Source organism: Eriocheir sinensis, chromosome 22 (assembly GCF_024679095.1).
Source record: "Eriocheir sinensis breed Jianghai 21 chromosome 22, ASM2467909v1, whole genome shotgun sequence".
Taxonomy (NCBI): Eukaryota; Metazoa; Arthropoda; class Malacostraca; order Decapoda; family Varunidae; genus Eriocheir; species Eriocheir sinensis.
In genome coordinates, this window is record NC_066530.1 from 17,841,059 (window position 1) to 17,863,862 (window position 22,804).

A 22,804-nucleotide genomic window follows, 5' to 3' on the forward strand; every position below is an offset into this window, starting at 1 on the left:
ACATTAAAATACTTTTCTAAGGTTTTTTTTTCTTCTGCCTTTGTTTGTATATTTTTCTTCCTTTTTTTTATTTTGTTATGTTTTTTCCTCTTCCTTTTCTTTGGTGTATATGCCTTTCCCTCATTACAATATCTTTATAGGCGTGTTTTTTTTTATACGGCCAGACTTTTTTTTCTCGGTGATGTATAATTTTTTTTTCTTTTTTTTTCTATTTCTTTTGTTTACTTTATTCTGTCTTATTTCAATTCCTATATGAGTATGGTTCCTTATTCAGACAGACTTTTTATCCTTGTTTACGTATATTATTATCCTTCCCTTCCTTCTTTTTTTTTTTACAGCAGGGCAGACAGCTCAAGGTCAATAAAACAAAACACTAACATTCTTCTTTCATTTACGAGCTTGTTTGTGTATACGGTCAAATTTTTGTTCTCCTTGTCTATGTATATGTATGTTCTTCCTTCCCTTCAGTATTCTCTTTTCCTTCTTGTCTCTCGTTGCAATACGTTTCTGAGTATGTTTTCGTATACGGGCAAGTTATTTACTCAGTTTTTATTTGTATTTCTTCTTCTTTCCCTTTTACTTTCTTTTCTTTACATTTGTCTTTCATCAGCATACCTTTACGTCCATGTCTGCGTATAAAGTCAGACTAACACTCGCTCTGTCAGTCCTCCTCGTCTTAGTCACACACCATTACGAGCAAAAGGAAAAGGAAATACTCTTAAAATGTTGAAGCTATTTACGGGGCCTCCTCTGCCCAACTTCCCTGTCAGGCAGAGATGAAGGATATTTTTTAGTATTGTTTTTTTCGCTCGAGGAAGCGCGTTGCTATCCCTTCATCGGCTGTTCCTGTTTTTACTTTCTTTCGATGTTGAGCCAAACTTTGCTGCAGAAGGACAAGGACGCCGGTGAGGTTGTTTTTGGCTTGTCTCAGTTTTTGTTATTTGCTGATACGAGAGAAGCGTGTATCCCTATTAACTTTTTCTTTATAGCAGCCTGTCGTGTGTATTAATATCAAAATCTATAAGGAAAGAGTTTGAAAAATGGGCGTGTGTGGGGGGGGGGGGGGGCGTTCTGGAGCATTTTAGGGTGCAAGAAGGAGTGGTAGTTTCTGTAAGGGACTCTTTGGATGGTATGTGCGTGTGTATGTGTGTGTGCATGTGGGGTGGTGTGTCGTAAAGCTAATCCTCACAGTCTCTCAGGGTACACTGCTGACTCACTTGACCCTTCTCTCTCCCCTCTCCACGATGCCAACAGTGATGCAAGCTTTTCGTCCTCCAACTAACCCTTCCACCTCTCTCAATCATCTATCCTGAACCCTGTACCCTTGCCTTCCATTATGACTACGCCCAACTTTCACTCATTCATCTCCCTAGCTTCAAAATGCGTCTTAACCCACTTCATGTACATCCACCACCAACTAGGCCCACCAAACCTGATTTTCTCTCATACATTTCCATCCCTTAACATCAAAACATCAGCCTTCTATCATATTCCACCAGCTATGTACCACGCGTGTTCATCCCTCCCTCATACACACCCAAAACTCCATCATAAGCAACCGTACCCTCTTCCTCGTCCTCTCTGCTCCGTCATGCACCTCTCCTTTTGCCCTATTCTACCCCCAGCACTTTGTCATGCGCTTCCACACTTGTACCATGAACCCACCTCCTTCCATCCTCCCATACAGCTTCACCAATCCTCTCCTACCCCTCCAGCATGTTCACCTGATAAGAAACACGCTTTTCAGGTAAATATATTAACGGTGATTGATAGGTAGGTTCACGATGGCATGCACAGGTGAATACTGACTCACCTGCCTGTCATTCACTTTCACCTTTCTCATGCATTTACCTGGGGACTAAATGAAGGAAAAAATCGAAAGTAAAAAAGGAAATAAAGGAAAAGTATATAATTTTTTTTTTTTTGCGTGAAGAGTATGTTATTTTATTGTGTAGGAAATAAGAAGCTTTTATGTTTGGTAGTGAATGTTTTCTTTCTAAATAAACGGAAAATGTAGAACCAATCGAATGCTCTCTCGCTCTCTCTCTCTCTCTCTTTCTGCTGCAACGATGAGCTTGGGAAATACGATTCATGTTTATCTACTCTCTCTCTCTCTCTCTCTCTCTCTAACCATCAAACTTACACATATCATAAAAAAAATATAAAAACCCACTTAACTCTTCTATATTTTCATGTATGTATAGATGAACCGATGAATCAATGAATGTGTCTATAGATGAATCAATTACTAAGACTCCATAAGGCTATAGATCACAAAAGGACACCTAAGGAACACCAGGTAACCTTCGTTCCGTCTATTGTTTTAAGTAAGTCTCCCCCTCTGTCCTTCGCTCATAGAAAACGTGACATCATGGAGGGAGCGGGAGCGAGAGCGAGACACACACAGACACGCACGTACACAAACACACGCCTACGTACACACACACACACACACACACACACACACACACACACACGTACACACACACTCGGGTCACGCGCACACACATACACGCAGGGGCCAGCCACGGAAAAAATGTCTTCATTGCCATGGTAACGCTCACACAATGCTCTCGAGGGAGTAATAAGCGTGTACGTAATACCATGGGCCTCCTCTCCCTCCCCCCCTCCCCCGTTCAGCCCCCAACCCCCCCCCCAAATCCTTCCGCCTACCTCCACATACGCCGCCTCTCTCTCTGTCTCTCTCTCTCTTTCTCTCTTAGATGAGGATAATGTAAAACAGAGAGATATATACACCCATACAGAGAGAGAGAGAGAGAGAGAGAGAGAGAGAGAGAGAGAGAGAGAGAGACGATGGCCATAACAAATCGTCTCCCTCTTAAGGAACTTCCCAAATAAGGAGATAGTACCGTCACACTCTTCCTCCTCCTCCTCCTCCTCTTCCCCCTCCTCCTCCTCCTCCTCCTCCTCCTGCTCCTCCTCCTCCTCCTCTTTACTTCATTCTTTTCCTTCTCATTTCAGAGTTTCTATTAATTGTTATAAATCCACTTAACAAAAGCTTACATTAAATTTTCCTTTGAAGGTCTCCGTAATTGTAACATTTTTTCCCTCACTTAATAACCTTCGGACTAATATAAAGTTGTAATAATAGTAATAATAATAATGTTAATAATAATAGTAATAATAATAATGATAATAATAATAGTAATAATAATAATAATAATAATAATAATAATAATAATAATAATAATAATAATAATAATAATAGGAGAAAATATTATGATTGCTATTTTGTTTTGTAAGAACGTATAGCTGTGTTGTTGTTGTTGTTGTTGTTGTTATTACTCTTGTTGTTTCTGTTTCTGGTGTTAGTGTTGCTTTAGCTGCTACTGATGGTGATGATGATGACTCTGATGGTTGAATTGCTGTTGTTGGTGAAGAGAGAGGTGATTATGAAAGGGACTTCTCTGTTATTACTACTACAATCCTCTTATGGTATTATTTCCTCTACAAAAATGCCCTTACAACCACTGCCACTAACAACAACAGCAAACAACAACAACAACAACAGCAACGCCACAACCTACGCTACTTCCACATAAGGACATCCACTTTCTCGTTCCGTTCCTCGCGTCTACTACATAATGGGTCCCTAGGATGCCTTCTCTCTCTCTCTCTCTCTCTCTCTCTCTCTCTCTCTCTCTCTCTCTCTCTCTCTCTCTCTCTCTCTCTTTATCTATCTATCTATCTATATCTTTATCTCACTATCTCTATCTATCTCTGTCTATCTTATTATTTTTTCCACTGTATATTATCATTACTTTTATTATTATTATTTTTATTTGGGTTTTGCTTTCTCAGGTGAATTGTTATTTTTCGAGATGTTTTTTGTAGCTTTTTTCTATTTTTTTAATTTTTTTATATATTTTTTGCTTCCTCTGCCAACTCATGTTACGTGGTCAGACTTCCTGGAGGGGTTGGAAAGCTTTCTCGTTGGCATCTCACTTTCTTATCTGGCCAGAGGTGAAAGCACAGGCCCCCCCCCTCCCCCCCCCCGCCACACACACACACACACACACACACACACACACACACACACACACACACACACAAACACAAACATAAACACAAACAGCTAAACATACAGTCGTTTAAGTTGCTATGCATTTTGGTTTCTCATACTCTTCTCTTCTCACCTCTCACACCTTGACCCAGCACTTTCCCCCCACAGGTAACACCCACGTGCTCCTCACCAACCTGTTTGAGTCAGGTATTCGCTTTCTCTCTCAACTGTTAATTCCAGGCTGCGATAGGGATGCCAAGGAACACTTCACACACACGAGGGGAGGAAGGCGAGAAAGAGCCAGGCTACAAATGTGAAGAAGTGTGTGCTGAGGAGAGAGAGTTTGCTGTGAGGAGTGAAAAGGAGTGTCATATATCTGAAGAGAGCGAATAGGTTGATGTTTGTATGTGTGTGTGTGTGAGTGAGAGAAAGAGGAAGAGTGATAGTGAGAATGTGCATAGATTTTGGGTTTTGTTTTGTTATGGAGAACTTTATTTATTTACGTGTTTGTTTATTTAAGGCCAGAAGTCTGCCCACGTAACATGAGTAGGCAAAGGAAGCAAAAGACAAAAAAAAGCTACAAAAAACATCTCGAAAAACAATACTTCACCTGAGAAAGCAAAACCCTCATAAAAAAGTTAAAAAAAGTAATGATAATATATAGTGGAAAAAATAATAAGATAGACAGAGATAGATAGAGATAGATAGAGAGATAGAGATAGAGATGTTGTACGTGTTAGATGTCGTCGTTGTTGCTGTTGTCTTTCTTATTGCTGTTCTTGTTGATTTTGTTATTGTTTTGTTTAGGGCATCTGGAGGAACTAAAGGTAGATGCTTATGTGACTTGGAGATGTGTAAAGAAAAAATATAGCAGAGTTGGGGTTACTCAAGGTGTTTATATATACCTTGAGATCTTGGTTAACTCTTCGTATAGGCAAAACAACATAACATCCATCATAATACCCTGAGTAAGTCATCACCTCACACCTTGCTAAGCCACAGCCACGCCCTGCCACCACCCACCAGGAAGTCGCGGGGCGTCAGAGGATCGCCGAGTCTGTGATACCGAAAACCCTTTCCACAAACAACGGCACAAGCCACGACGGCGTGCATGAGCCCCGCCACGCCCTGCCCGGTGCTTGGCGGCTCACCGAGGGCCGCCTCCCGGGTCTGCTACCTTAAAAGAGAAAAAGCAGAAAGCACATTCGCCGTTTTTTTCTCAGTCCAAACTAGGCACAAAAAATTGACCCCACCAACACGGAGAAGTTTTTTGTCATGCCGTTACATCGGGAGGATATGTTCCAGCGGGAATATACGTGCTGTACCTCCTCCCCTCCCTCCCCTCCTCCCTTACTCCCCCCCCCCTCCATCCACGCTCTTCCTTCCCCCAGACCCCCTTTCCTGCCCCCCAAGTCTTCCCCGTACTGTCCCCCCATCAACCCGGAGTCCCCCATGCAACGATCTCATCTCGTCTTGGTCGTTTGATATATAGAGAGGAACACGCGCCTTCATTTTCATTTGCAGCTTCCGCGTTGTTGTCTGGGCGGCACTTGGCATAGAGATGTTACTTGGGGGCCGTTGGTGTCGGTGTCGCAGGCTGTTCTTATTGTGGCGGAGGGATTGGAGGCGCCGTGGGTGCTCCGCGGGGTGCATTCTGGGTCTCAGCTTAAGTAGGCGTCGGATGAGGGGGCTGGGTCTGGCAGGGTGGCCGGCAGGGTGGTGCTGGGACGCTGCCTCTTAGTGAAATAAGTTAGCAGGGACGAAGGTTGCACACAGCGGGTTGTGTTCTTAGCTGCTGATCTCTGCTGGCTCGCTAAAGCTCCCTTCTGCTGCATGTAGGTGGTGAGTACTCGTAGCTGAGGGCTTGGAGTCGTTGGTCGCTGAGTCCCCTTCGTCAGGAGTCACACGGCGGGGAAGTCTTTAATATAAGCGTGTGTGAGTCGTGAAATACCTCATTCACGGTTATTTGGGAGTTCCGATTCTTGGTAATTATGCTCATTTTAATAGCTAGGAATGGAGTCGTATTCTGTTTATGCAAAGTCGTAAAGTTAATTGTGTCAACAGTTTGCTAATATGTTTCCGTATTGATACACAAACGATGAAACCTTTGCGGAGTCCATCCATTCGGGCGGGGACTGAGGTCGAGGCGCGAAGTGAGGCAAATACTGATTAATAAACTCGTGGCTCATTTAATGTTAGAAGTTAAAGCGTGTTGAGTTTACCTTAAGATCCAGTACAAGTCATTGGGGAAAATAAAACTATATCCGTTGTATGAGTGAAAAATATAAGTGTAGTTATGAGGCGCCTGTATTACAAGGGAACATGTCTTTAAGTTGATTAAGTTCGTGCTTCACTTTATGTTAGAAGTCAAAGCATGGTGAGGTCATCTTAAGAACTACTACAAGTCATTAAACATAAAACTTTTATTAAATATGTGGTTTGTTTGTCTATATTACCAGGCAATATAGGTCATTAGGTTGAAAACTCCTTAAACATGAATCATTTTGCAACCGACGTATTTATATGTTGAGTCAGTCTTAAGGTTCCTCATAAGTCAAACGAGGGAAAGCATTTTAAACTAATCTGTGTTATCGTTAATCTTGTTTTCGGCGTTTGTTCATTATTCTAGCGACATTTTTTACTCCTCTCCAATGTTTTTTTGTATATATTTTTTTTACGGGCGCATGAAACGGACGTAATCCGGATATAAAAACTCGAGAGCGCTGGCGGCACGGCGCGGCGAGGCTAGGCACCACGGCGGCTGCTGCAAAAATGATCTGCATGTCCCTCACCCCCGCAGAAAAATACGTCGCCTAACTTGGAACTAAATCTGAAAGGCGAGATCTAATAATCCTGAGTTTTGAGCTATGGAACAACCCGCTAACGAATAACAAACACGCCCGCCAGAGTAACTAGGTCGTAGGCGCAAGATACTGGCAATTCCTGACGCGGCTGCAAAATTTCCTGGCTATTTCGCTCTCCCCGACCCCCTCCAGGTAGGTGCTCGTACGTTACCTGTGTCATCTGCCGTTAAAAAGATTATAATTGTCGGGGGTTTTCTTCCTCCTCCACCTGGCGCCTCTACACGGGTCAGAGGTCACGGGGAGATGTGTCATGTCTTTTGAGGGAGTCTTTCAGGGGTGTCTTGTGCATTGTTAGGGTTTGAAATGAGTTGTAATGAGGTTTAAGTGTAATATTTTGGATGTTTCAGTATTTTAGTTGTATTATTTTAGTTCAATAGGTGCTGTTATATACGTAAATCTCTTCTCTTCTCTCTCTCTCTCTCTCTCTCTCTCTCTCTCTCTCTCTCTCTCTCTCTCTCTCTCTCTCTCTCTCTCTCTCTCTCTCTCTCTCTCTCTCTCTCTCTCTCTCTCTCTCTCTCTCTCTCTCTCTCTCTCTCTCTCTCTCTCTCTCTCCATATGTATGAGATAGACAGGTAAATGCAGAAACAGAGACCCGCCAATGTACAACTAGATAGGTATGTTGATAGCGGGATGTGATTCATTTCTTTAAATATAAATCGGTCCCTTGTTGAGGTCCGTCCCCCTCCCTGACTCCCCGCCGCCCTATGACTCCCTCGCTCCCTTCGCTCCACCCTCCTGCCCTCCTGCCTCTCCTAACCCTTCTCCCGCCTACCATCACGCCCTCTCAGTGCATCGACGCAGCCTCTCCCTGGGTCATCTCCCGTCCACGGTGAGCCTAATTTGTCCCTATCGCCCTTTCACTCCTTCACCGCTTCTCTCTCTCTCTCTTTCCTCCCACGTGTTTTGAGAACGCATGACCCTCTCCCTCTCTCTCGCTCGGTCTCTCTCTCTCTCTCTCTCTCTCTCTCTCTCTCTCTCTCTCTCTCTCTCTCTCTCTCTCTCTCTCTCTCTCTCTCTCTCTCTCTCTCTCTCTCTCTCTCTCTCTCTCTCTCTCTCTCTCTCCCTTCCTCTCTCTCTCTCTGTCTCTCCCCGTCGCCTTCCTCCTCGTTCAGTCACCTCATAATCTGCATAGAAATCAGCTTTGTCATCAGTTTCCTCGTAAGCTCTTTTCATCTCCGGCATCACTAAGACGTCACGCTCATTATCTTGTTTCTTTTGTTGCAGTTTCATTATTTACTTCCCTGTGTTTAATGTTGTAATGTTTATATACCTTGCAAGCATTGGTATGTTGTTTCATTGTCTATCTTTCCTTGACTCTTTAGAATAATCAGATTTAAGTACTGAAAAATCTATTGGAATGACTAAAAAAAATCTGGAGCAATAACTAAAAATCTATTGCAGTCACTAAAAATCTATTGAAATCCCTAAAAATCTATTGCAGTCACTAAAAATGTATTGGAATTCCTAAAAATCTATTGCAATCACTAAAAATCTATTGAAATCCATAAAAATCTATTGCAATCACCAAAAATCTATTGAAATCGCTAAAAACTTATTGCAGTCACTAAAAATCTATTGGACTTCCTAAAAATATATTGCAGTGACTTAAAACCTGGTGCAGCCGTATTCTTTGTTGACATATATGAAGAGGAGTTTGGAAGGCAAGATAAAATACACACCATTCTCTCTCAAAGGCTCCGAAAACGACTGTCTCTTGAATGCTCTCTCTTTCTCTCCCTGCGTCACGCCAACCTCGCTAACACCCTCATCTCCCACACACACACACGGCCCAGCATCCCTCCGCAAAATAAGATGAAAAGAAGACTCCTCCTCACACAACACGAAAAAGGACAAAATGCCAGAAAAAAACAAACAATAAGAGTAGCAAGCAACAAAGAAGAAGTAAAACACGCCATAAAACTCACGAACGGACTATAATCTAATTCCGTTACGTTCCTATCTTACGCAATATAAACTCGTAAAAATTCATCTCTATTGGTGAGGTAACAGAATTTCCGCCTTTCCTCCCTCCCTGGGCAGGCACGTAGGCAGGCAGGCAGGCACAGAAAGGCAGGTGGGTGGGTGGGTAGGTGAGGTGGGTGGGTGTATAGGTGGGCGGGTGGAGGGTAGGTGATGGGTGCGTCTCCCTCCTCCCATTCCCCGAGCCGCGTCCTCCTATTTCACCTGTGTTTCCGAAGCTCCAAAGGAAAATGCGGCGTGTTTTATTTTCTCCCTCCGAGCAAGTGCAGAAAATAAACTTGCAGCTCGAGAGTGTAATGAAAGGAATAAATCTATCGCCTGCGCCGCCGGATAAATTGCAGCAGAGGCGGTACGGCGGAGGCGGAGGAGCAGGAGGGAGGGTTGGAGGGAGGGTTTCGACGCCGTGGCACAAGGAAAAAGGCATCGCGAGCCGCCGAGTCATTAGCGGGACCATGAAGCACCTGATGGAGCAGCATTAAGAGGCAGCCCGTCCGCCGCCTCCACCGCCACCACCACCACCACCACCACCACCACCAGGAGTCAGAAGTCACGGCGTCTCTTTTTATTCTTTTTTTTTCCGGGTGTGTGTTAACGTCCATATCTTCGTATTGATGTTTTCTTTTGTGTTTTTGTTTTGTTTGGGTATGTCATTGACCCCTCACACGCACATACATACATACATACATACAGACAGACAGACAGACACACATATAGTTCTCTTTTTCCGTTTATCTGTCTGTCTCTCGTTTTCTGTAGCTGTCTCTGTTTGTGTTTGTTTATCTATTTTTCTCTCTCTCTCTCTCTCTCTCTCTCTCTCTCTCTCTCTCTCTCTCTCTCTCTCTCTCTCTCTCTATCTCTCTCTCTCTCTCTCTCTCTCTCTCTCTCTCTCTCTCTCTCTCTCTCTCTCTCTCTCTCTCTCTCTCTCTCTCTCTCTCTCTCTCTCTCTCTCTCTCTCTCTCTCTCTCTCTCTCTCTCTCTAGACTCTGTGTGTGTGTATGTGTGTGTGTTTAGCTGTGCCGTTGTGTGTTAATGAGCCTCTGTAGTGTCCGTGTGTATGTATGTGTGTGTGTGTGTATGTGTGTCCGTATGTGTGTCTGTGTGCCTGCGTGTCTGTCTGTGCCTGGGCGTGGTAATGAGCCCCTTGTAATGTTTCAGCAGCACCCCGTCACGGCCTGGCTGGCGGGAGTGTCACTAAACTCTGCGGCCGCTGCTCGCCCATCAAGCGGCGGTGTCAGTTGTGTGTCGTCTTTTATTTCCTAATTTACGACACTGCTCTTTAGTTTTTATGGAAATGTTGGTTTGCCTCATGAAGCTGATTATGAAGAAAATGAAGGTAGAAAAATATATACGCCTAGAGTTTTGAGGAAAGGCTAACAACGGTGATGATGATGTGGGTTTTTGTGTGATGCGAGGAACCAGAGAGTTAGAGAGAGAAGTTATGTTAATAGGAGTGCTGTTTGCCTCCTCCTCCTCCGTTGCGTTGGTCTCTAGATCGATAAACACTGCGCCTCTGAGTTCTCTTTGCCTTATCTACAGTAAACAATGACTCATTAACATCTCCCACATCTGCTCCATACTGAAGATCGTCCTTGTAAACACCAGCATCCCTTATAAGCATCACATTGCAAGGGTTGAGGGAAGGGAGTCAGTTTTAGAATAAGATGACGCGGCTGACTGGAGCGTCGCATCACCGCGCAGAAGAGAGATAGGGTTCTGTAAACGCTAGTATCCGTTCAAAGCATCTCGTTTGAGGGTGGAAGAAGGGAAGGCAGTTTTAGTATAAGATTACGTGGTTGAATGGAGCGTGACAACCGTACATAATAGAGAGAGAGAAAGAGCTTTATGTTACTTCTGAGGTGGAGTTTTCTCTCACCAAGCCCAGAATAAGATGATCTGGCTGAGTAGATCTTCACGTCGGAACACAGAAGAGAGAGAGATAGAGCTTAATATTGCTTCTCAGGTGGAGCTTTTCCTTACCAGCCCCCAAGTTCAAAAGAGGAGATAGAGCTTTGTATTGCTTCTGAGGTGGTGCTTTCCCTCACCATCCCCGAAGTTGAAAAGAGGGCGATAAAAGTAAGCAGTAAGCGCGTGATAACAACACCTCTGGCAACCCGGACCTGATACTTGGCCGGCGGAATTTTACCGGCCCAGCTTAATTACATTCAGAATGAGTTTTCGAACTTTTTACGAACATTTTTTTCTGTCACTTTTCCCGTTATTTTCCTTGCACCATTAAGGACTGTGGGACACGTGAAAGTTGAAAATTCACGCAAAGTTATATGCATGTATATATATTTACTTTTTTATTTTTTGCTCCCGTGAAGGCCGAGGAGTCTCGTGGAAGCGGTTCAAGGAGGGAGGTGGTGGTGGTGGTGGTGGCGGTGGTGGTGGTGGCGGTGGTGGTGGTGGTGGTGGCGGTGATGGCGGCGTCTGCGATTTACTTGTGTTACCGATAAAAAGAAAAATGCCTCTCGTTCTGTGCCTCGCTGTGCCTCTCTCCTTCACCTCCAAAGAGTGTGTGTTCATGTGTGGTGTGTGTGTGTGTGTGTGTGTGGTTCTTCATCTGCTCCTCTTTCATCTCTGCTCCACCCTCTGTTCCACTCCTCCGCCTCTCTAATCACAGTTTTAGTTGAGTTACCGATAAAAATATGAAAAAAATGCAGCTCGTCGTGTGCCTGGCAGCGATGTGCTATTTTTCTTCCAATAAGCGGATGTTCCCTAGTGTTCTGTTCTTCGTTTTCACTTTTCCTCTTGTCTATTTCACCTTCTACTCCTTACTCACTCTTTTCGAGGTAACAATATAAAGAGAAACGAATATAACTTAAGTGTAATGGGTCTCGTAACACCTATTTCACCCTCAAGAGCGAACCTTCGTGCTTGTGGTTCCTCGTTCTGTTCTCCGTTTTCACCTTCCCCCTTATTTATTTCACCTTCTACTCTTTACTCATTATTTTCGAGGTAATAATATAAAGATAAAAGATAATAACTAGTGTAATGGGTCTCGCAACACTTATTTCGCCTTCAAAGAGCGAATCTTCCTGCTTGTGGTTCCTCGTTTGGTCTCCTTTTTCAGTCTCCTCTCTTACCCATCTCTCCTTCAGCTCCTTTAATCAGAGTCAGACGTGATTAATTTATTGCACCGCCGAGGACCTGCCTGCGCGCCCTCCCGCCTGAAGCTCCTCGTGGTTCGTGGCTTTTCTGTTCTTCCTTTGATGCTCCTGATGGCCCACGACGCCCTTCGTTACGACCCAGGACGCCTTTCGTTATTCTGGGTTCAGGTGGTTCTTGTGTCTCCTCCCAACCTGCCTTCCATACCTTCTTTCCCTGTTTTTCTTATTTTTTGTCTTATTTTTTATTTCTTCATTTCTTCCTATTTTCATATTTTCCTTACATACTTTTATTTTTCTCTCCATCCTCTATTTATTTCGTGTCTTCTTTTCTTCCTTTTTTTATCTATTCCTTCACTCATGCATGCACATACTAGAAGACACACACACATACACACTAACACACCTTGCTTTTCCATATCACATCATCCCTCATACATCTTATAAACACTCTAAGCTATACACTATGATTTAAAAGCACGTATTACTCTATCTAACACGAATACGCAATCAATATCTTTACCTGATCATGCTATGTCACCTGAGAATCCAAGACATTCACTGCTTTTCCATCACATCATTCCTCATACGCATTACACACACTCTAAGCTATACACTATGATTTAAAACCACGTATTACTCTATCTAACACTCATACGCAATCAATATCTTTACCTGATCACGCTATTTTACCTGGGAATCCACGACATACACTGCATTTCCATATCACATCATTTAGCATACACCTTACAAACACTCTAAGCTATACACTATGATTTAAAAGCACGTATTACTCTGTCTAACACTAATACACAATCAATATCTTTACCTGATCACGCTATGTCACCTGAGAATTCGCCGGTGCATCGCGTCTCCCTTCACCTCATACACGACGACCCTTCTCCGCCCTTCACCGTCCTCTTATTGCTCCTAGTTAACAGGTTGAGGTCTTTTTAAGTCTCCCGTTCGCCCCGCCGCCCTCCACGCCCTCAGGAGAGTCTCACGTCTGCAATTAGCACTCTGGAACAAGCAATCACTCAGAACGCCTTTTTTTCTTCGCCCGGCTCTCAAGGGGTGTCTCTTCTTGCTTCAGTTGCTCTTTTTACCTCATCTTCCTCCTGTACTCTGTCCCCTTTGCCCCTCTCTCTCTCTCCCTCCCTCTCTCTCTTAGGTAACAGCTCCCATATTTTTCCTTGTATCACCTTTTTCCTTCCCATGACCCTACCTCCCTTCCTTCAACAGGTCGCCTTCCTTCCTTCCCCTCACAGCCCTCCCGCCCTCACTCCCCTTTCCTCCCCGCTTTCCTCCACACCCTCATTCTCTCTCCCCACCTCATTCCGGGTCATTGCTCCCTCCCTCCCTACATTCACCTGGCCCCTCCTGCTTACTCCCCTCTCTTGGTTTTCTCTCTCTTTCTCTCTCCTCTGCTTACTCCCCTCTCTTGGTTTTCTCTCTCCGCCCTCTACACCTGTCTAGATTACGTCAGTTTCTTCTTTCTCCTCTTCTTCTTCCTCTTCTTCTTCCTCTTAGTTTCATTTCCCTTTTTTTGTTCTGTCATCACCACCACATGATCACTGAACCCTCTTCCTACTTCTCCTCCTCCTCCTCCTCCTCCTCCTCCTCCTCCTCCTCCTCCTCCTCGTATTCCTCGTATTCCTCTTCTCTGTTAATTTCCCTTTATTTTACTTCTTCCTTCTCATCCTCCTCTTCGTAGTCGTAATCGTCTCCTCCTCCTCCTCCTCCTCCAGCCCGTCCTCGCTCTGCCTTTTCAAGCAAAGTCTCGCGGTGGCCTCGCAGGTTGGGTCCTCCTCGCTGTTTGCTCAGGCGGAAGCAAATATTTGTAGGTTTGTTGGCGTCCGTTGCCTCTCTTGCCGGCGTCCATCTCCCTTCGGGCAAGTTGGTCAACACAGCCGCAGGAAAAACACAGGTCAGGGGTCCCATCCAGCCGTCGCATTTATTATGGACAATAGTTATGACCGTTTTCGATTTTTTAATGCCCGGTGCCAAGGGTGCTTCATTTTGTTTTCAATTATTCCGATGCCGGGTTAAGTACCGTACCTACCTACCGCTGGATTTTTTTTTTTTTTTTTTTGGCCTGCTCGCGAAACTTTATTATATGAGTACATACAAACTTTTTAAATTGGACTTCAGGACGCAAACACACTCCATATTATGCTCCTGTGCTTTTTTGTTTTGTCTTTCGTGTGTGTGTGTGTGTTTTTTTTTTTGTCTCTCTGTTCAAGCACGAGCATGGAAGGCCAGGCGGCGCGTGTTTGGGTTGTGTCTGCATTAAAGTTCATTTGTCAAGTTTTTCTCGGTGTGTGTGTGCTTTACTTAATGACATTTGGATTGTTCGTTTGCCTCCATGAAATGCTTTATTGAATTCAAGGGTCACCGAGAGAGAGAGAGAGAGGGAGGGAGGGAGAGAGAGGGAGAAGGAGAGGGAAAAAAGGAGGATAAGAGGGGGATCGTGAGGGGGGGTTGGGGGGGGGGGCGTACCGCTGATCGAATTGCTGTCTGTTTATTTTTTTCTCTTTTTACCTTTTTAGTTTGTCGCTCATGAAGTCTTGAAAAAAAAAGTTATGCAGTACGGATATTACGTGTAGGAAGGGGGGGGGGGGGGTCTGTGTGTGTGTGTGTGTGTGTGTGTGTGTGTGTGTGTTTATCTTTCATTAATAGTATGTACATTCTGTTGCGGATAAGATTTGATTAATTGAGTCAGTCATCCGTCTTAGGAACTACAACCTCGAGTCCATCCTCACCCATTCTCTGTTCATCCTTCATCATCATCATCATCATCATCATCATTATTATCATCATCATCATCATCATTGTCATCATCATCATCATTGTCATCATCATCATCATCATTTTCATTCATTCACTTTACCTTTTTTTTCCTTTTCCTTCATGATTTTCTGTCTCACCTTTCTGCTTCCTTTTCATTCATCTTTTCCTTCTTCCTCTCCTCCTGCCTTCATTTTTTCACTATTTTTCACCATCTTTTCCATTTTTTCTTCCTTCCTTCCTTCCTTCCTGCTTCTCTTTGTGTTTCTTTTCTACCTTCTTTCTTTTCTTTCTGATTATTTTTCTTTCTTAGTTTTTTTCTTTCCTCTGTTTTCCCTTATTATTCCTTCCTTCCTTCCTTCATGTTTCCATTTGTGTTTCTTTCCTACCTTCTTTCTTTTCTTTCTTATTATTTTGCTCTCTAAGTTTTTTTCTTTCCTCTGTTTTTCCTTATTATTCCTCTCTTCTCTCCTTACTTTATTTGTTTCTTGTTTTTCTCTCTTCCTTTCTCTTTTTATTCATGCCTTCATTCATGCATACATTTATTTTTTACGTTTCTCCTCTCCTCGTATCACTTCTCCCCTCTTTTCTTCCTCTCGTCTCATTCCCTCTTTTGCATCTTTCTGTCCTTCGCATATTTCTTCCCTCTTGTGTTTCTCTTTTTCTCTCTTCTTTTTCCTTCTCTTTTTTCTCTCTTTTTTAAGCCGTCATTTTTTTCTTCCCTGCAGTTCTTTCTCTCTCACTTCCTTGTTGCCATTTATCCTTCCACTCCAACTTTCAGATTCTTTTTTGTCTTTTAGTGTTCTTTTTATTCTTCCCGTCTCCCCTTCTGCTCTTCCTCCCCCTCTCTCTCTCCCCCTCTCTCTCTCTTTTTCATCTGTTGCCCCTAACCCCCAAACACCTCAGGCTCACACACAAACTGGGACCGATAAAGAAAACGAGATGATTCAAAGAAGTGAAAAAGAATAAGTTTTGCGTGCAGGGGAGCGGGTAAGAGATCGTTTGGGGGTGAAGGTCCTCGCTGGTATTTCATTGGCCTTGTTTATTAAAGTGTTTGGTATTAATATTGAGGGACTGTATGAGTGTGGATGGTATTTTTGATTAGGGTATATGTTTGTTTATTTATTTATTTATTTTCGTATTGATTCCTTACGTTATTGATTGAATCCGTGGGTAGAAAATGTATGGTTTCAATTTCTTTTTCTATATTCTTCTGATTACTCTCCTTTTTATCATTTTTACTCGTTATCCGTATGAGATTTCACTATATCAAGCTTTTTTCCATACCTTTAAACAGTGCATGTGTAATTATTCAAGGATACAGAAAGGGAAAATGATGTTGAAGAGGTTGCTTTCCCTATCTCAAGACAGCTCCTTAAAATTCACGACTTACCACTCATCCATAAAGCCGTCTCTTCTTTCATGGTTCCGTTCCTATATGTACTAATCACGTGGGCCTTAGTTTCTTCCATTTGTGTTTTATTACATATGGGCGTGAGTATATGGGTCGGTAATTATCAGAGTATGTAGTGTTTGAAAAGTCTTTGAGAGGAAAATTGTTAAAAAGTTATAGGACTTAGATGTATACAGATAGATAGATAGATAGATAGTTAAATAGATAGACAGACTGAGTGATGGAGAGAGTGTGCTTGTAGGTGTGGGTGGGTAACGATCAGTGTGTGTAGTGTTTTAGAAGTCTTTGAGAAAATGTGTTGAAAGTTTTATAAGACTGAGAGGTATAGAGATAGATAGATAGATAGATAGATAGATTGAGTGATGCAGATAGTGTGCTTGTAGGTGTGGGTGGGTAGGAGTATGTAGTATTTAAGAAGTCTTTGAGAAAATTTGTTGAACGTGTTATAAGACTGAGAGGTATAGAGATAGATAGATAGATAGATAGATAGATAGATAAATAGATAGCTTGAGTAATGTAGAGAGAGATTGTGCGTGTAGGTGTGTAGGTGTTTATGTACTTACCGGATCTTAAGCAAACTGCCTAAATGCTCAAGGCTTCATATCAGGGAATAATTAAAAAAAAACAATCTCATCTATTAAAATCCATATATTTCTCAGCACTAGAATTGTTCATAGGCATTGAGGTCGTGCAGGAGATTGTTCATACTGATATTTGCCTTATGCGAGACACGACGGTGCTCACTAAGAATAACTCTACGGATATTGATCATAGTTTCCTGTTTACTGTAGCTTAGAGCGCCTTTATGCTATATTTATTTTTATAGTTCTGTTATCTCCAGCACGTATTTAGAAGACATAGATGAGATTACTGTAGCCTGCTTTATCTCGTCACATTACGGAGTTCCCTGCAGTTGATAAATGAGGATTGTTAGAGTTTTTACAATTACTTAATGCATTATTTTTATAGTTCTGTTATCTCCAGCACGTATTTAGAAGACATAGATAAGATTACTGTAGCCTGCTTTATCTCGTCACATTACGGAGTTTTATTTTTATAGTTCTGTTATCTCCAGCACGTATTTAGAAGACATAGATGAGATTACTGTAGCCTGCTTTATCTCGTCACATTACGGAGTTCCCTGCAGTTGATAAATGAGGATTGTTAGAGTTTTTACAATTACTTAATGCATTATTTTTATAGTTCTGTGATCTCCAGCACGTATTTAGAAGACATAGATAAGATTACTGTAGCCTGCTTTATCTCGTCACATTACGGAGTTCCCTGCAGTTGATAAATGAGGATTGTTAGAGTTTTTACAATTACTTAATGCATTATTGAGTTTCATATGTACTTCTTCATCGACAAAACACTACTTCACTTTGATAAAATAAAAGAAATAGACTCACTGATATGACTTTTACAGCAATTAGTACTTCAACCCATTTCAGGATTAGAATTGTTTTTGCTCCTGGATACGTTATCAATATGATCTATCAAATACTCTTTCTGTGTCTTGTTATTATTATTTCCTTATAAAATTGTTGTATTATTACCTACGTTTGATATGTCACTTAAGGAATTGTATGCTTAGTATTAGCATACATTGTTTGCGATCCACTTACAAGGTATGCTGCTTACTTATATTACAGCTGGCAATAAATTACCTTATGCTATGTTATTATTCACAGATATTTTACAACATATAGATAAATTCATTCACCTTAAAACAATCAATCTAAACCCAAACTCAACAAGTATTTCCATGTGCACGAGGGAAGGCCTTGAGATCCCCGTGGAACACTTGGTAGCGTCGTGGCCTTCCTGGTATATGGAGTTGTTATGGCGTTGCAGCTCTTGTGTGAAGGTTTGAGTTTTGCTGAGACAAATTTTTCTGCCCAAGAAAGTGATGTATCCTCCGCCTTGTGCCTCGTCCTCTGGGCATCACATGTCTCTTGCGTCGCCGGAGTTTGGGACCGGCTTGGCAAAGATACTAGAATACTTCCCACCTGAAAGAATAATACACTTAAATGAGCAGTCTACAATAGAAAGCATAGAAAATCTGTAATTGTTATACATTGATATTTGTCTCTTTGGAAGTCAGTTTCTGCCTCAGAGAAAAATAATATATCAGTTATATCATTGCAACATATTGAAGAAAGCAAGACATGGCTTCTAAGTGATTGCTATTTTTTTCAATATCAGACACCTCACGTAAATAAATATAATTAACGGTAAATTTATGTTTGAGCATCTGCTGGCATCACGTTCACTTGCATCTCTTGTGTGCTTCAGGTATAAGATATCTCAGGTGTTCATAAGCTTCATCACACCTCTTATGTCCATGAGTCTCATCAAATCACCGATGATCTTGAGTTACGTCAAGTCTTTAGTGTCCTTGACTAGTGTGGTGCAGATACACAACAACTCTTCTCTCTCTCGTCCCGGTGTAGCACTTAATATTCACTCCCCCAGATATTGAACTCCCCAGCCGCTATTATATATAAGTATAATTTGAAGTCCACCAGTCATTTTTATACAATCAATTTGCACTCCCCTCGTATTATTCGCACTCCCACAGTCAATATCATGCGTATAGTAACCTAACCTAACTTAACCTAACCCAACCCAACTTAACCAAAACGAAGCAAACCGAATCGTTATCACATTCGAAATGAGGTCAAGACTGGGAAGTCCATAGTATTCAGAGGGAGTGTATATTACACGTATAATATACACTTGGGTAGTGAAAATTGTATGTATATTAATGACTGGGGAGCGCAAATTATACGTTTGAAAACCACTTGGGAGTAAAAATTCAAGGGAGTGCATATTAGACAAAACACCGGATCAGTTTTATCCACAATGTTAAGCAAAATTATGTTGTGTGTATCGCACTTTCTCATAGTTAATTTGTTATCGCTTTTCCTTGTCTTCAGCCTCGTAAGAATGTCAATTTACGTGTCTACTATTATTTTTCACTTCTGTTTTCCTTTCTTTTATATTTTTGTGGCTTTGTTAACGAGTCAAATTTACCGTTTTTCATTGTTTCCATCTTCTTAAGAGTATTAATTTCCATATACTTTTATTTTTTTCCCTTTTCTCTTGTTTTTTGGGGATTCGCTGTCGAGGCAAATTTCCAGAGCAAAGTGAGTGATGTTTTTCCATAAGCGTCGCGATGAGCCAATTGGTCAGCGTGTGTGAGTGATGCGGGGACACGGCGGCCTGACCTTAACAAATCAATGGTCGTGTAGGCAATCATGTGTTTGGGCCGGGCTCGTGTCCTTCCGCTGCTCAGTCGCGTGTCTCGGCGGCTTCCTTGTACGCGCTGAGGTTGAAAACAGATGAGTCGTGAATCATGTTAATAGTTGATGAGTTTCCAAAAGCGGTTCGATTCGCTATAATGGCTTCCTCTATTACTGATCATAGGTGTAATAAATGGGAAGATAATTAAATATGATTAATACACAGATAAATAGAGATACAGAGATATAAAAGTAGATAGATTGTAAGAGCTAGAGACAGATAGATAAAGACATGTGCAGATAGATAAATATATAGATAGAACGATAGATAAAGAGTGAGAGTGACACAGATAAACACACACACACACACACACACACACACACACACACACACACACACACACACACACACACACACTCGCATCTGAAAGGAGTGGAAGTAATACAGTCAAAAGAAGGACGGACCTAAGTGTTTGTGTATACAGGCGGTACACATTGCCCTAAAAAACAAAGTATGATATAATTACGGCTCCATGAAATTTGCTTTGCGTTTTATTATACACGTGATGGCATGTGTGTCTGGGCTAGGCGGGGTGGGTGCGACTTTCCATGATGATACAAAAAGGGGGAAAAAAAAACAGCGTCCACAAGAAATATAATTAAAATTGCATCCCTTTTGCCTAATGCTCAGACTCTGCCTAAATTACATCATATTAAATGGCTTAATAATATTTTTCTTAATGCCGCCGTCCGCTTCACACTCCCTGGTCACACTTATGAACGCCGCCAAAGTGAAGGTAATTATGTAACGTAATGAGCGGAGCGGCGTCACCTGAGGAGCGAAGGAGACGCGTTGTGCACCTGTACTGTACGTTAATTACATCTTCTTTTGACGTACCTTGAGGAGGAATTGTCAGCCTACCGCCTCGCAGCTTCCGTGTTACCTGTGTTTGTGTTACCTGTATAAGTGTTGTGTTTGTGTTGCATTTGTGTTTGTGTCGTGTGTCTGTATTGCGTGTGTTAGTATAGTGTGTGTCTGAATGTGTGTGTCTGTATTGCTTGTATTTGATTTTCATGTGTTATTTTTTGTGTTTGTGTTGCGTGTGACTGTTTATGTGTGTGTATTTATGCCTGTGCTTGTGTTGTGTGTGTATATGTGTGCTTACGTGTGTCTGTGTTTGCATGTGTTTGTTTTGTGTCGGTCTGTGTTGCTTGTCTTTGTGTGTGTGTGTGTGTGTGTGTGTGTGTGTGTGTGTGTTTGTGTTTTCGTGCGTCTGTGGGTCTCATGTCGCGTCGCAGTTTCACAAGTTTAATCAGTAATCAAAAGGATAATGTTTGGGAGACTAATTATGTTTCGACTCTCTGTGCCCACCTAGTGACTCCCTCCCACTGTGCCTTTATAGAAATGTTTGTCTGTGTGTTTGTTTATGCTCTCTCTCTCTCTCTCTCTCTCTCTCTCTCTCTCTCTCTCTCTCTCTCTCTCTCTCTCTCTCTCTCTCTCTCTCTCTCTCTCTCTCTCTCTCTCTCTCTCTCTCTCTCTCTCTCTCTCTCTCTCTCTCTCTCTCTCTCTCTCTCTCTCTCTCGTAAAAAATATATGTAAAGAAATGAATAATAAGTGTAAATACTTTTATGGTAAAGTGAAAACACCGGAAATATTTGGTAAGAGAGCTCGCACGCACGCACACACAGGAGAGAGAGAGAGAGAGAGAGAGAGAGAGAGAGTTATTGAAAGCCACTTTATTATTTAACTATAAACAAAACTGGCATTGTAAAATTTCGCTCCGGTATCGCCGACGGCTGTGTACATGCCCGGAGCTGAATAAATCTACGGAGTTCTTATTAATAGTTCCAAAGAAAGGTGACTCTGTGTGTGTGTGTGTGTGTGTGTGTGTGTGTGTGTGTGTGTGTGTAAGAATGCTTGTTTACTTATACATTTATTGAAAAAAATCTTATTCATAAATAGTATTCTTTTCATAACTTTTCGGCACTTTTGAGGGCCTTAAATAATATGAAGATTCACTTATTTTGAGGACTGTAAGGGAATGAACATGAATATTTATTGATGCATTTGCTATATGACTGGTAAAGCTAAAACTGCGTAATACTATTAAAAATTGTCACCGTCTGTGATGACATAATAAATATCTATATGTATAGTCAAACATATCAGAAAAAAATTAAAAATAAGCATTGTGTGTCATCCTGCACTCGAGTATTGGTAACAGCTGATGTCTGAGGCCGAGATATTAATACTAAGAAGCTCCTTTGCCCATGACAGCGCGGACTCACCACGCCGCAAATAAGTCTAGGGGTATTGGACATCCTTTCTTGGGTCCAGCTTTTAATTAAACCATCATGAACAGGCTGGTGCAGTTTTGGGCAGAGGAGCTTCCTGTTCATACTTCATTAGACTTAAACTTGTGATGAGGGGATTTTGTACCTATGTAAAGGGTTAGTGCAGTATTAGTTCATTGCTTGGGGCTTCATTGCAACAGTATATATTAAATGGGTAGGAGCTGGTATATACAGAAAGCCGTAATATGTATGCTGTAAGTCATGTGTTGTTTACGAAGCTGACGTGTTCTTTACTTATTTTTTTCCCTTTTTTATTCTGCTTCCCCGAGAACATAAAAATCAGGGCCTCGCGTCAAAAAAGAGGTAATTTCTTTTCCTTCCTGCAGGACTTTAAGGGATCACATGGTTCTCAGTGGATATTTTTTCTCCATGAGCTTCGTGATTAGAATTGCATTAATTACACAGCAGCGCAGCACCAGTGTAATTATCCTTGATCACTTGTAAACTGTTTCGCATTTTCTTCTGTTCGTGTGTCGGCGTGATGAACAGAAACATGAGAACCCTTGATGCCCACGTCCTCACCCACTCCATTTCCCTCTCCACCTCGCACTCCAACCTAACTTAACCTAACCTAACCTAACCTAAGCTAACCTCACCTCACTCACTCAGCAACTCCCATCTTTTACACTGCTTTCAGACCTTCACTCCACTTCCCACTCCATTTCCCTCTCCACCTCGCACTTCATCATAACTTAACTTAACCTAACCTAACCTAACCTAACCTAACCTCACCTCACCTCACTCCCTCAGCAGCTCCCATCTTTTACACTGCTTTCAGACCTTCACTCCACTTCCCACTCCATTTCCCACTCAACCTCGCACTCCAACCTAACTTAATCTAACCTAACCTAACCTAACCTAACCTCACCTCACCTCACTCACTCAGCAACTCCCATCTTTTACACTGCTTTCAGACCTTCACTCCACTTCCCACTCCATTTCCCTCTCCACCTCGCACTTCATCATAACTTAACTTAACCTAACCTCACCTCACCTCACTCCCTCAGCAACTCCCATCTTTTACACTG

At 42.2% G+C, this 22,804-nt stretch overlaps 1 protein-coding gene across 5 annotated transcripts in view; it reads left to right on the forward strand.

Annotated features, from left to right (window-relative positions):
- Positions 1–22,804, forward strand: part of LOC127002192 (uncharacterized) — a 118,045-nt gene that overhangs the window by 63,352 nt on the left and 31,889 nt on the right. The window contains exon 1 of one of the 5 annotated variants that reach the window (XR_007755861.1): positions 7,647–7,717. The exons of the other annotated variants lie outside the window; for them this stretch is intronic. The gene's annotated coding sequence lies outside the window, so the exon portion shown is untranslated. Of the gene's footprint in view, positions 1–7,646; positions 7,718–22,804 lie in introns of those variants that run through there. 5 annotated transcript variants of the gene reach the window in all.